The sequence below is a fragment of the Anneissia japonica genome, unplaced genomic scaffold, assembly GCF_011630105.1.
Source record: "Anneissia japonica isolate Jap-2015-1 unplaced genomic scaffold, ASM1163010v1 scaffold24_len2511860_cov200, whole genome shotgun sequence".
Lineage (NCBI taxonomy): Eukaryota > Metazoa > Echinodermata > Crinoidea > Comatulida > Comatulidae > Anneissia > Anneissia japonica.
Window position 1 is genome coordinate 800,286 of NW_022730786.1, and position 15,238 is coordinate 815,523.

The 15,238-nt window shown below is 33.3% G+C and overlaps 1 long non-coding RNA gene across 1 annotated transcript in view; it reads right to left on the reverse strand.

Moving 5' to 3' along the window:
* Positions 1-15,238, reverse strand: part of LOC117115117 — a 39,335-nt gene that overhangs the window by 3,943 nt on the left and 20,154 nt on the right. The window contains exons 2-3 of the long non-coding RNA XR_004446488.1: positions 13,805-13,939; positions 13,090-13,299 (exon numbers count right to left, since the gene is read on the reverse strand). This is a non-coding gene — a long non-coding RNA (uncharacterized LOC117115117). The remainder of the gene's footprint in view (positions 1-13,089; positions 13,300-13,804; positions 13,940-15,238) is intronic.

Below are 15,238 nucleotides of genomic sequence, written 5' to 3' on the forward strand. Positions count from 1 at the left end.
AAAAAAATCTCATTTGGGAGGGGGAACCCCTCTCAACCCCTTCTCCCAGCTCGAGCCTAGGAGCTCAAGTCCCCCCTGTTGGACAGCTTAGCACCCCCAGAAAATATATCCTAGAGCCACAACACATGTCTGTCACAGTCTGAGAGTACCATTTTCGGCCATCTAGAGGTTGATATTCTTTTAAAAAAATCTCATTTGGGAGGGGAACCCCTCTCAACCCCTTCTCCCAGTTCGAGCCTACGAGCTCAAGTCCCCCCTGTCGGACGACTTAGCCCCCCCAGAAAATATATATGCTAGAGCCGCCACTGGTAAAATGACGTCACACACTTTAAGCGAATAGCAGATAAGAAATTTAGTATGGTCTGTGGTGAGTGCATTGATGCATACGATGTAGGCCAAATTTACCTGACTGAGCTTATGCTGAAAATAGGGGAAAATTTTCCATTGTGTAAATGGCTTTGAGGACCAAACACAAGATAGCGCTCTCCATGATTCTACGCGTAACAAATAGAAGTGTCGATGTTCAGTAAAAAGAAACATAACAAGTAATTGCTTTAGAGATAGGCATCACTATCTTATAATTATAAGATCTCTGTTGGGGACCTGGTGATAAAACATGGGTACCGGACACAGGTGCGATCTTTAAGTGTATTACATAATATACGCGCATGGAAACATATATGTGTAAATACTTTACCTCCATGACCTCCAAATTGTAATCATATAATCGAATCAAACATTTATAAATTACTTGCATTAAGGCATGATGGGTACTTTTGCAGTCTGACGTTCATGATTCATTGGTCAGCATAGATTGTCCGGTATTCCTGGTCAAGATACCCAGAACTGTTTTGAATTTTTTTTTAATGTGTAAACTGTACCACTATATCTATATTTCCAACTGTGCACATAGTGTATTGGGTACAGTATGACAATAAGGCCTAAAAAAATTAATTGTTTGTTTACTCTTCTTATTTTAAAATGATAAAAAGGGGTGGGTAGAAAATTTTTTTTTTTTCCAAGATTACTCACCCAGATAGAATAAAAATAAACCACAGTTGACATTTTGCAATGAATGTAGGCCTAGAATGGCAATATCTTACATAGTCAACAACTGTAGAAAACATTGTAGGGCATCTGGCAAAAAATAAATTCACTCACATTTTTTAAAATTGTAAAGAAAAAAGCTAAAAAAAAAACTTTTTTTAAGTTTTTTTGTTTTGCTACCCCTATTTTTTTCAGTGAGTTAGAGTTTGTGGGCGGGTGAGGAGGGTAAACAACAATTTTTTTTAGGCCTAATCTATGGAAATGAAGCATGACCATAAAAAAATGTCTTTCTTTAGCACTTTATGAGGATTCAGCCGGTGATATATTTGCATGTGATATCTGTGCAGGGAATATTCTATAGGCCTATTTATTTATTTATTTCTGTAAATATTGTGCAAATAGAATATACTATACATAATTGTGATAGAACATGCTATATACTGCCCTCTATAGAATGCTTCGACAAAAAAAAAAAACATTATGACTATGTCACTGAACTGCAAATACATAATAAACACACATGGAAACAACGTGGAAATATTTGACCTCAAAGGCCATCAATCTTCTATCGTAATAATATAATAAAATCAAAGATTCCATTCACCAAAATAAAAAATTATTAATTAAATGCACTATATTTTACTATGGCATGATGGGTACCTCTTTCAGTCTACCAGGGAATTGGTCCAACGTTTTGCAGTAAATTGGTTAGTATTTTAAGTCAAGCGTCAGTCAAGGATCGACAAATCTAAACCGACGTGATCTGAAGAAATCTAAAGTTTTTAAAAGTAAGAGAATACACAAAAAGACAATATTCTACTTGGAAAGAAGTAGTATTTATGACTTTAAAGAAGCATCGTTCTTTAGCACTGTACGAGGATTCATTGTGCAATACCTGTGCATGTCGCTAGCCGTGCATAGGATCTGTGCATGTCGCTAGCTGTGCATAGGTGGGTGCCTTGGGCCTAACAGTTCAACTAGCATCTAGGGCTATGCTCTATTTACCACTGACCTCATGTTCCGCATTAAATCAAAGCTTGACATCTATCTAGTGGTTTCTAGCATGTTATTGATAGGACATGTTTTACCACAACCTGTGTGATTCTTAAACTTAGTAGTACCCTGGTACTGTTTAATCAGCTTAATTCATAGTAGACAATATAAATAGCATCAATCAGGATTTATTTAAGTTAAAATTGAAATCCCATCTCTTTAACTCTATTCAGACCATCCTCATTTGCATTGTCAATTTTTAAAATCTTTCTCTAGTTGTACTATCTGTGCTTTTGACCATTTACTGAAATTAGCGCATTATAAATACTATTATTACTATTATTATTATTATTATTATTATTATACAGATAATTTAATCATCTGTACATTAAGACCAAAACATGTTGAGTTATCTTATGTTATCGTATACTGTATACAAGGTGCATGTTTTTGATGTTTTTTACATTCTAAGATAAGAATAAAATTTAATTTTGTTGCAGGTACTGGTAAAAATGGAAAGAAAGTAAGTAGAATTGTTGGTTTTGTGTGGTATGTTTATTTGAAAATCAAACACAATTTAATTTTTTTCTTGTTAGCACAAACACAATTTTATTTTTGTCCTGTTAGCACTGCAACGATTTTCATATAATTTTAATATGTATTTTTATTCTATACTTTTTAAGATCTCCAACAAGAAATCATTGTTTTTCTCTCAATCCGATAAAACTATTTTATTATATCGGCTTTGTTCGAAACATGTTGTAGACCTGTCAACCTTCTTCTTGATTCCATTTTGTCACATGTAAAAATTCAGACAGAATAATTCTTGACAATAAAAATGAGCGAAAAGGAAAAGCTTTAGGCTATATGGGCCTTTGTTAAAAAGAAAACTTTTTAACAAAGGTGCCACATCTGTGAAAGTCCTTCCCCCTGGTCCCAGTGGTGGTGTTATGGGGGATGGGGGCCAAGTGGTATAGCTCCCTCGCCAGGAAGGCTTCCCCCTCCTGTTGGGAGAAACACTACATTCGCCGGAGAGAAAAAAAAAAATTACATGTATTTTTTTACATATTAATAGAATCTAAAATCAATTAAATAACCCTTTGGAAACCCCAAATTGTCAAATTTTTGGGGGCTTTTACCCCTGGACCACTATTAATGGATTTTTAGTGGCACCTTTCTTTTCGTCGGGGACCTTTGACCCCTTCTTCCCATCGGGCGATCTCCCCATCGGGTGAATCCTGGCACCGCCCCTGCCTGGTTTCCCTCTATTTCACAATAACTACAGTTGATATGTTTTATAAATTAATTGTGTATTTTATTTAATATAACTCTTTTCTTTCGTAAATCACAGTACTAATTTTGCCACTACAAATGGCCTTAACATGTTTCAGTAAGAGCCATGTTGACCCCATAGGTTGGAGAATTGTATTAACGTTGTTGGCTTAGGCCTAATTTACATGTATATACATGAAACCAGAATGTGTTATCAGAGCATCTAAACTCTTAATATTCAAAAGATTTTCTTATTTTGGGGAGGGACCCCCTCCCTAGTCCCCCTACCTCCCATAGCTCCTTCAATACTACAGTTCTAGAGTCTAACCGATCAATATCTTTAAATTTTTCTTAATATTTGACATGTACAATTGATTTGTAAAGCCCAATGGGGCACACCTACACAGGACAGGACTCCTTGGACAAGTTTAGCTTTTTCTGGAGGAATAGACACAAGACTCAAGTAATTTTATAGCATATTACTCATTTTGATATCGGAGTAATTATGTATACATAAATGTATCCTTATTCATATAACTCTTGGCTTGTCCTACGTAACATTGTTCATTTTGGTAAATGGGATAATTATTAATGTATTTCTGCTTGTTGCATATACCCAGGCAATGCATTAGTAATAGTGTCCATTATGATAAACATGATAATAGGTAGTTTTCGCCGCACAAAGGTAACCTTAACGTTAACGGATGACATCGTAATTAATTCATCTTGCGTTGCGGAGTACGTTAATTTCAGGATTTTACGTGCTTGACGTACATTAATTATGGGTTTGCGCATGTGTATTTCGATTTGTTTACAAAAGGGGCGGAGCTATCGCGTTGCATGTTGGGTACTAACGTTAAAGTTAAGGTTAACGTCGTGCAGCGAAAACTACCTATTTACCAATGTGTCTTTGCTTGTTGCATGTACCTAGGCAAAGCATAGTATGTATAGTGTCTGCTACTGCATGATAAGGTAAGACTTTTTTATACCTTGTTTAGCAAACCCGCCGACTGCAATATTAAAGAATTCGAAAAATAAAATTTTATTTTTTGAAAATAAGCGCACACACCACCACAAAAAAGTGGAAATAAAAAAAAAATACAGAGAAATTGAGAAGATATCTAATAAGCGTATAAAACTGTATTAATTGGCATCGGTAAAGTTTCCAGGCCATATATCCAGTAGGTGGGATGTTATGAAGAGTGTGTATAGCGTACCCAACCAAATTTGATAAGGTCCACATTTCCAAGACAGTCAAGAACGTAGGCCTACTAAATATACTACTCAGTCCTAATTCGGAAAAATGCAATTTATTCAATTTTTGGCTTGTGGATGTAATCTATCTTGGAATGTGATCATATACTCCAAACAATTCTTCAAAATATGAAATTATTATGAGAGTTACTCATTATTATATATATAACCATCCAACCACTAAGCATTGAAATGTTGGCAATCAACCAATCACAGAAGACATTTATGCATAGTTAATTACTTTCCCAGCTGGTGGCGGTAAAATAAAAATGCATTATTATTTTTTCTGAAGTTACAACTCATAAGATTAATTTTAGAACCGCATTATTAACAAGATTATTAGGCTAATATTTTTACACGTCGGCACGTGCACTGAAAACGTATTTTTAAAAATTAATTTTTTGTTTAAATTGGATTTAACATGTGTATAATGATTTTGATAAACAATCATAATTCTCTGTACTATCTATTAAACATTTAAAGAATAGACTTCCTTGTTGTGGTGCATGCATAAAACCTATAATTTCCTGGAAAGTTGGATACAGCAGACTTCCTTATGATTTAGGCTTAAGGAAATATAAATGTATATGGGTCTGAACTTGTGACAAAGGCTACGGTCACACTAGAGTTTCAAGCCTAGCTTGACTAACCGCGGGTGAGATTTTCGTAATGTGACCGCATCTACACCGACTCGCGCCTGGTGTGACCTCGATCTCAATCTACCTATCTCAATCCCGGCTCAGCACCCATATTGACCCTGGCATGCCGAGATTGACATTTCCTCATCGGCTGTCGACCAATCACAGTTGATGATGCCGTTGCGTTTAGAAGTTCTTGAATAAAAAACCCGCGAGTTCTTCAGGTGTGTTCAATCAAGACGCAATCATTACTTTTCATAAAAGTTAATTCAAATTTTAATTAATAATAATGCGATTGATTTGGAGCGACCAGGAAACTGCTGACCTGGTAGATTGGTGGGGCCAACCCGAGCTGAGAGACCGGATAGAAAATAAAAAAACAAACAACAAAACAGGAATTTTTGGCGTGCTTGCTGACAGATTAGCCAGTCTCAGACATGAGAAGAGAACGACGGCCCAAATTCAAACAAAAGTGAAGGCATTGCGAGCCCAATACAAACAGATAAAAGATCAGTTGAAGAAGAGTGGTTCGGGCACGTCTGGTGTAAAATCTTTGATTGCGATCCACCCAATCACACGTGCGTATATCGAATCCTGTGAACTTTACGGCTCTGCTGTTTCAACTTTCATAATTTGGAGGTCAATCCAACTAGTGTGACCGACCCAGAATTTCAAGCCTGGCTTGATATCTCACTCGCGGTGAGTCAAGCCAGGCTTGAGACGCTAGTGTGACCGTAGCCACAGTGTTCTTCCTTATGTTGTGGTCATATTTGAAAATAATAATATACTTAAAGACTATTCATTGTAATTTTTATAGTTCATTATATTTGATCATTCTTTTAATTGTTTTGCTTTATTTTAATGCGAGAACTGAATTTCCGACTTGGAGCAATAAAGTGTATCTTATCTTATCTTCAACAAACAACATGAAACAAATATCAAAATTTTAGGTTAAACTTTCTGCTTCCGAGCATGCATATAACATATTTTTAAGATATATGATATTTTCATGACAGTCGAGAATGTACTGATTATATAACTTATATATAATATCTTTTGTCCGATTGTATGCATTGAAAATGTGACAACAAACTCGGGATACGGGTCTCAATTGACACTCATATCAAAGGCCTGTTAATTAACCTTGCACAGGAGCGTGTCGTCACCTGCTACGATGCTTCCTCCTCCTCATCATCATCATATTATCATCATCCATAATCATTATCGCAATTATTAATTGTCCATGCTAAAATGGGGGAAATCTATTAATTCAGTGTGTATTCATTCATCAACAGAAGTCTCGTAATGCAACAAAGTGTATTTCTCAACATCTAGAAAAAACAAAACTTTCCGAAGCTAGGAGAACCCCAAGACTACCCCCTCCCCACGTCTAAAATAGTCTTTCAGCGACGGAACAAGCAAACATTACGTTCTCTTCCCATGACCCCGCCTACTCAGGGATCAGTGGCGGCTCTAGGATATAATTTATGTAGGGCCGGGGGGGCTAAGATGACCGACTGGGCTGGTTTTATACAATATTCTAATTTACTTTTTGATTAACACTCATATACTTAAAATGTTACACAAGTACCTATACTTACATGACTAAATTTTAAAAACTGTTGATCTACATATCTGGTTGTTCAATATTTAGGAATGAAATCGATGAGCTGAGGGTTGGAGACAATAGTGGGCCAAACAGCTTGCATATAAAATGGCCAGAACTAATGTGAGTGTTAAGCATACCATGTTATTGTTATCAATCCCTCTGTTTTATTCCAAACTTTTAGATAATAGTTCTAATATATTTTGATTGGCGTAATGCAGAAAGAATAAGTTGTAGCAAAATCTACCTGCTGCACAAGAACAAATTATGTGTAAACATGTTTTTCAATTGAAAAAATGAAATAAAAATGCACTAGGTGTTTATTAAAAAAGAAAACCTATTTCAGATCTGTCATAAAATCTGAATCATAAAATCTGAAAAATTTAAAATAAAAACAATTACATAAAACAACTTTAAAAATATGAAACAAAATTATCAAGAATAAGAACAAAATACAAATTATTAAACAAACCATAGCTAAACAAACATAATTTAGAATGATATTCTCTGCCAATAATATATAATTTGCTATCCTAACATTTAATTAAATTTCTTAATTATATTTGTATATTAGTGGAAAAAATTACAACACCAGCTATTATGACGCAGGTTATTCCATCGCCAAACAAGCCTGCCAAGGTAAAGCAACTTTGAAAACAAAATATTGTTTCATTCATTAATGAATAAAGCTTATATACCTAAAGTTGATTGTTATTATGATTTAATTTTGTATATCATGCATCAAACAGTTGGAATGAGCCAAACAAAAAAACTTTGTTTTGTGTGTTGTTTATTTTATTTTCGATTTTGATGTTTTTGTAACTGCACCACATTGAAAATCAGGACACAAGTACTAAATGTACCTGCAGTATATAAAGAAAGAGAATTCATAACAATAACAAAATCATGTTAAAAAACTTAGTCTATACACTGAACACTTGTGAAAAAAAATAATCCATGTGGAATATCAGCAAGTTTCACTATCCTGTCATCAGCTAATCACCTTTAATGCACAGCTCAGACAGGTTAATGTCTCCCTAACAGTTGTTCAGTGACTATTATTTCTATTAATTATCATATTATTTATAATACAACATTCACAATACAAATTACACCATATAAACAAGAATAAATGATTAATATTGTACATCATTTTAAACAGAATGTGATGAGAAAACAATGAAGAACTTTGAAGAAAAGTGAGAACATTTTGAACTCTTGCTATACTTTACACTTAATTTTTCTATGTTTTGAAGTTTAATATTGTATTCTTGGGCTTCTATTCCTTTTGACGTTTACTTCTAAATTAAAGCTGTACGCCAATAAACAAAATATAATAAAAAAGAAAACAAAAAGAAAACAGTGTTACAATATGCATTTGTTTGGTACTATATTTCTATTTACATAAGTATAGTACCAAAAACATGACAAAATTAATAAAACTCTTCTTCTACATATCTGGTTGTTGGTTAATATTTAGGGATGCAATTGGTGAGCTGAGGGTTGGAGAGGATAGCGGCCCAAACAGCTTGCATATAAAATGGCCAGAATTAAAGTGAGTGTTAAACTTTGTTATTGTTAGCAATCCCTCTGCTTTATTCGTCTTTTAGATATAGTGCTAATATATTTTGATTGATGTCAAATGGAGAAAGCATAAGTTGTAGCAACAAATACAAATTATGTGCAAACATATTTTTGTATCATTTTAATAAAACTTGTGTTTCTCCAATATATTTTTACATAGCAGTGGCAGAAATGCCGAACCTGGTTATGACTCGGGGTATTCAACCACATAACTAAACAGCCAAGGTAAACAACTTTGAATAAATACATTTTTTTAATTTGCAAGATTTTGTTAAAAGTAGATTATTATTGCAATTCTATTATTTGCCGTCATCAAAACCTCAATCAAATGAACTTGCACTGAAAACTAATGGAAACAAATTACTATGGTAGTGCAAAATAAGGAAAATATAATTAAACAAAAACTAGAGGTGCACTCCATAGATGGACAATGCCATTATTTTTTTTTTCATGCTCGAAGAGTACGTTTCAGTTATGGAATTTTTTTTCAAATTTCCATAACTTTGATATTGATATTTTAATGCAAAACTATGTTAATAAAGCTGGTAAATAATCAAAACCTAAGCATCAATGCTTAGGTTTTGACAACAATTATTCAGATATCAACATTTTTATTTTCCATAGAAAAAAATATTTTTTTTAAAAATAGCAAATAAGTTTTTTTCATGATTCCCCAAAATTTGATGAAGGAAGGGACATGAAACAAACAAGTAATTTTATTTGGCCTAACGCTTAATGATATTAATTGACTTCTTTTTTTTTTTTACATATATAGTCACATAGATAGAAAACATCTTTTAATCATTGACGGAAATGTTCAGTAAGCTGGAAAACAAAGTGGCTTCATTAAGAACTTCCCGGAGAACTTACGATGGAAACACATTCTTGTAATGTTTAAATGAGGCAATTTTTTTTTTGTTTAAAGAACAAGTTTACCGATTTTATATCTACTTCATCCAGGTCTACATTGCCTACCTGGACCATTTGATATTATTTATACGAATATAAGGACAGTAATAATACAAAGATCCTTCCATAATTTTGCTAATCATATGCATTATCCAATGGCCTGTCACTAACCTTAAGTCTGGTTCTCACGAGAGCCCTAGTATCTGGATTGGGAGCTAACCGTTAGCGCTAACCGTTAGCACCAGTGTGAGAACGCCTGATCGGTTAGCACTAACAGTTAGTGGTATCCGGATAGCACTAATGGTTAGCAAGCGCTATCGGTTAGCAAGTTGAGCGCATTTCATACCGCTAACGGTTAGCAAGCACTATCGGTCAGCAAGTTGAGCGCATTTCTATCATCAACCAATTTAGTTGAGAGCTCTCAAATAAATTTGTGATGATGTGCCAGGTGCATCTGTGGCTATGTTCTCACACGGCAACTAACGGTTAGCAGGATCCGGATCCTGCTAACCATTAGCTGCCATGAGTATACAAGAAAATCCCTATCCAGATATCAAGAATATGATCGAATCACTGGCCAATAAGAAACTGGAAATTGCAAAGGGTATAAAACTATTTAGAAATAGGATTCAAAATAGACTTAAATGAAATACAAAGGTCTTAACTCCTGTGACTTAGTCTATCATGATGCAATGTGAGCAGGACACACTGACTCACAACATACCTACCTCAGCCCACCATGGTATTTGTTACCATTGTAAGTGTTTAAAGTATTTTTTTTTTAATGTCTTGAAATGACATTCCAATATACTGAAAATGCCAAATTTCAAATGTTCTTATTTTATGCAAGTGGCAATAATGGGTATTTGGCTATAATCTTGGAATGCATGGAAGATAAAAACAAGAAGCAAATCTAAAAACACTTTGGTCTTGTTTTAATGGAAAAATGAATCAGGTAAAAAGACATTAATACTGTTGTTTTCAAACATTACAATCTTTGAAAAAAATATGATATAAATTTGCTTCTTGTATTTAATTCTACAAATACCTTTTATTTTTGTTCATCTACCTCAACTCTGTATTGTGCAAATAATTTTCTAATATCCTTTTAAATTTATATTAATTTGGCAAAACCAGCCGTTTGAAACAATTGTGACTTTGAACAAGCACTCAGAAGGTTTGACTATCAGAATTTTTAATATTTTCTGTTTTTTTACATTTTATGATATTGAAGAACATTTCTCAAAAAAAAAAATCAATCACTAAATCTAACTGAAAAGTATATTACATTATTTTAAAAACTTTTGAAGTTCTTTTCTCAAAACCTTCATGGCTGATATCTAATGAATTAAATGTTCATAACTTCGCTAATATTCTACCAATTCCCATCAAATTAAAACTGTTTTAAAGAAGAATTCATGCAGAATCTAAACCTACCCTGAAACACGATTGTGAATTTTTCGGACAGCTGGTTTTGCCGGAGCTTATCACAATTTATAAATTTACCTTTTTACATAATAATAATATCATCTTGTAAGGTGCACGTACCTTTTCTGCATTTGATTTATTATATTTATAAATAATAAATTTCATTTTATTTATATATAAAGAGCATGTCTTATTTATTGAGAAGTAGGGTAATTATTCTCAAGTTCAAATTTAAGTTGCATTTCAATTTACAATCTTTGTAGCTTTGCAGTTTTTTTTTTTGAATGACACATTACAAAAAAAAATGGACCTGTGTCTATAAATTGCACAAAAATATTGTAATATGAGAAAGAAGAAGATAAAGGTTATTTTGATTCTGAATTTGTAGAGTTTGTTATTTGGACATCACGTTGCTTGGATTTCCTGAGAAAAGGATGATTTCTATTCTACTCTATAAATACGTCCTTATTCTGTTAGAATACATTGTAATATGGCTACTTTAATATTAATTATAATACTGCAACGCAAACTCCTACGTCTGCCTATAACCTTACATTCTGCAGAGTTGGTAACCAATCAAAGCTTACCTATAGTTCCACTATGTGAAAGTATTTCATGTGAGTTTATAAAATTCTCAACTGTGCCAATATAAAATATAGGTGTTTGTGGTCTAACGGTTGACACTCGCCTTGACAGCCAGAGGCTGCAGGTTTGAATCCCTAGTCAGTCCTGGTAATGTTTTATAGCAATTCATAGTTTTAGATTTTAATTTACAAACAAATTATAATTTTTAATGAGAATGAACTATTAATCATATTTTTGGGACTACTACGAAATGGGGGTAAAATATTTTAATGAGGAGACAAAAATAAGGATGGTGTGACTGACATGGTCTAGACTCTCTATCTGATCTGTAAAAGTCCTTCTTAAAGCCTCCTCTATTTCGAATTATAAGTGACAATGAAGTACATTCGTATTATGTGATAAATTGTGGGCATAAAATGCATACACTTCTAGAAGAAATGATATATGTACTAACTAGATTTGGGTTAAACAACACTACCAACTGCCCTCTCTAGAGACAGAAGAAGTTAGGGTTACAATCCTAGTCTGATCCTATGGTGATCAAAACAATAAAATAATAAAGACAGAATTTAGGAAGGGTTGCTCATTGTCAGAATTCCCTTCCAAAAACAGCTGCATGGGTAATTATTAGTATGCGTTTGGGATCACGGGCAGTGCATTTTTTTTCCAACAATATCAGTGAGAAATACAACAAAATAATTTATCAAATGTACAAATAACCATGCCAAACAGGATCAGCATCACCTTATTTTCTGATGGTGAACTGTCAGGTCAAAACATTATATCAATATTACCAATGTGTATATTTAATAAATTTGCCTATACTTATAGTGCTTTCTCACAAATCATCACAAAAATGCTGAACAGACAGTATTATGTTTTTTCAGGGCATTGAGATTAGATTGAGCTAAGCAGAGACGATGCCTACATTACAATCCAAATAAGAGCCTGTTGATTATGAAAAAAAAAAACTGCTGGCAACGCTCTATCGAAATAGTCCCTCACCGGGGAAGCTAGTATAGCTTACAGTGAGAATTTTAAGTTATTTTCTTTTTCTTTGTTGTGGCAACCCATCCTTATTTGCTACTTTGCTCATGGTTTTTAATATAAAAAAAATTTCTTGTGACATAAACTTTACTCAGGGTTCATAAAATGTATTACCAATATATGTCATAGTACACCACATTTAATTTGGGCATTATAAAGTGAAATTTCCCAGAATCCAATCACAAAATGGATAAATCTATATTTGAAATGAAAATTTCTGATAACCTAGCAACTACCACTGGGGGACTTTCAGAGGCCTAGCATTTCGCTCTACATACTTACCATCATGGATTAATTCAACAATGAAACTAAATCATTTACTAGTACAAATATTTTAAAACTAAAAAAAAAAAACATGAAATGTTTACATTAAAAAGTCTAAGTCTTAAAAAGCTACAATATTTCAATGTTAACATACAGTAATTACAGTAAATAGCAAGATTGTATATGCTGTGTGCTGCTGCTACTGCAAAGGTCTAGCAGCTCTATTTGCTGAGCGGTACTCTATTCATAACTAGCCGGCTGCTCAGGCGAGGCCGCTGGAAGTCCCCCAGTGAGTTATGAGACGTTGGTGGTGCTATTTGAAAATAAATCCCATGAAATGTTCTAATATATACATATATCATCTAGATGTGTATATATATATATATATATATAGAAGAGTGTCAGATTGATGTTACACCCTCATTATCATGAAAAGTATTATATCTTAGTAAAATTTTTTACCTTGAAATGACCGTAAGTTCTCTGTTGATGTTGGAATCATTCGGCATATTTTAAGTACGTTCTCATGAATTGCTGATTCAGTCTCCTCTCACACTTCCTGTTAAACTCTTTTAGGTTTTCTTCAATCTGAGGATCTACTCTAATTTGCAGGTATGTGGTGAATATTGACATTTGGAGACTAAACACTTTGCCTGGTAATCTAGTAGCAGTCTAAAAATAAATAAAGATGAAATATAAAAAATGGGTAATAATATTCATTAATACAAGTCTTCCTCTCCTGGATAATGGGTTCTCGTAGTATAATTTCAAATAGTGTTTCATTAACTGAGCTTTGATCTATCAATAAATCAATACGGATAAAGAAATAATAACACAAATAAATAAGAATGCATATATATAATAAAAATTAATATATAAAAATAAAAAAATGAAAAATAAATAAACAAACATAATTTTAAAAATATATTTAAAGAATGAAAAATAAACAAACATAATTTTAAAAACATTAAAAAAAAGAAAAATAAATTGAAAAACATAAATACCAAATTAAAAAAAATAATAAAGAAATAAACAACAAATAATTAAATAAACTAAAATCAAATGTAAATATTTTTGGTGCTACTATGGCGTTGGCTCAGTCCAGAGTGACCCATTATTATAAAATAATTATTAATATAATAACACTTGGGAAGGTAAAGCAAACTTATGGCCTTACGTGTACCTCCTCGACATCAAAGACAACCTTGCTTGTGATGGCAATGACCCAGCAGATTCTGGCATCCTCCTGTCAAATCAGCCTCCATGTCAAGTCATCAAAATGGATGCCCGTCAGTGGCACCATCACTCATTTCTGCAAGTAGATAGATAAATTAATCTTTACTGGTGTATTTTCGATAAATATTGTAAAAAATACCTTCATATCCCTTGGATGACGCACAATGAACTATAGAAGAACCTGTATTATTACCCTCTTATAGAACATCCACTGGATATGACTTTGATTCTGTCCTGGCCCATTAAAGTCAGTGCAATATAATTTGAAGTTTAAATAAATAATAATTTTAAATGACAAATGCAAAAACTGAAAATTATGGAATTAAAAACTGAAGTGTAGCTATAACGTCTGAATGAGTAAGAGTTGGAGGACTTTCAGAAGAAATATGAAGCTACTAATATTTTTGCCATCCTAATTTGAAGTACCAGCAGGAAGATCTTAAAAAGGCATTGAAACCCTGCAAAGAACTCAACACACTAGATATAAACAAATCACATCTGCTGGATACGACAATCAGACACAGGCATGTTACTTTATTTTCTGCTTGTCATCTCCTTCTTTACATTAGAGAGGGTGCTATTTAATAATAATGTAGATCAGAAAATATAGGAATATCAACATATTTTATATTAACACTTTTGTTCTATATTTTGACTCAAACATAATGCTCTGCTATACCAGGTATTCCATCGCACTAAACATGACTGCAATTGTCCTATCCAAACTGTCATGTATTAAGCCCATCATATTACAAACTAATAACATTGGAATCATCAGAAACATCTCCTTTTCAATGATATGTACTTTTTCAATATTGTCCTGGTAGTTTTCATGTTAGGGCTGTTCAAAAAATTGGTGGCGGCAGCCACTTTTGTGGATTTTTGACAGCTTTTGATCCAATAATCAGATTTTAGTTACATTTTAAATTTAAGCTTTTTTCTGGCCAATATTTATTTGTACCAATATCTGAAGCAGAATGGCCATTTGCTGGCCTGCTATATTTTCATATAGCCATAAGATACACATTTACAAAAGTACAAAACACTGTAATACTCAGTTTAACTAAGAACAGGATTGCCAATAACATACCTGCCAACATTCAAACATGGACCTACTTAGGTCCAAACAGCTATGAAATATTACCGTAGTTCCCCGGGTATAGTCCCACCTCGGGTATAGTACAACCTTGGGTATAATCCCACCCCGACTTTATGCTCAACTTCGCGTACAAGAATTTTCCCTGTGTCTTTACCTGGGTATAAATTGGGAGAGTAGGCCTGGGCCAGTAAATTTAACAAATGCTCACAAAAAATAAAGGAATTGTCTCTGAATTACTTTTTGACTTTTTCAATTGCTTAGGATAGACATTAGTCG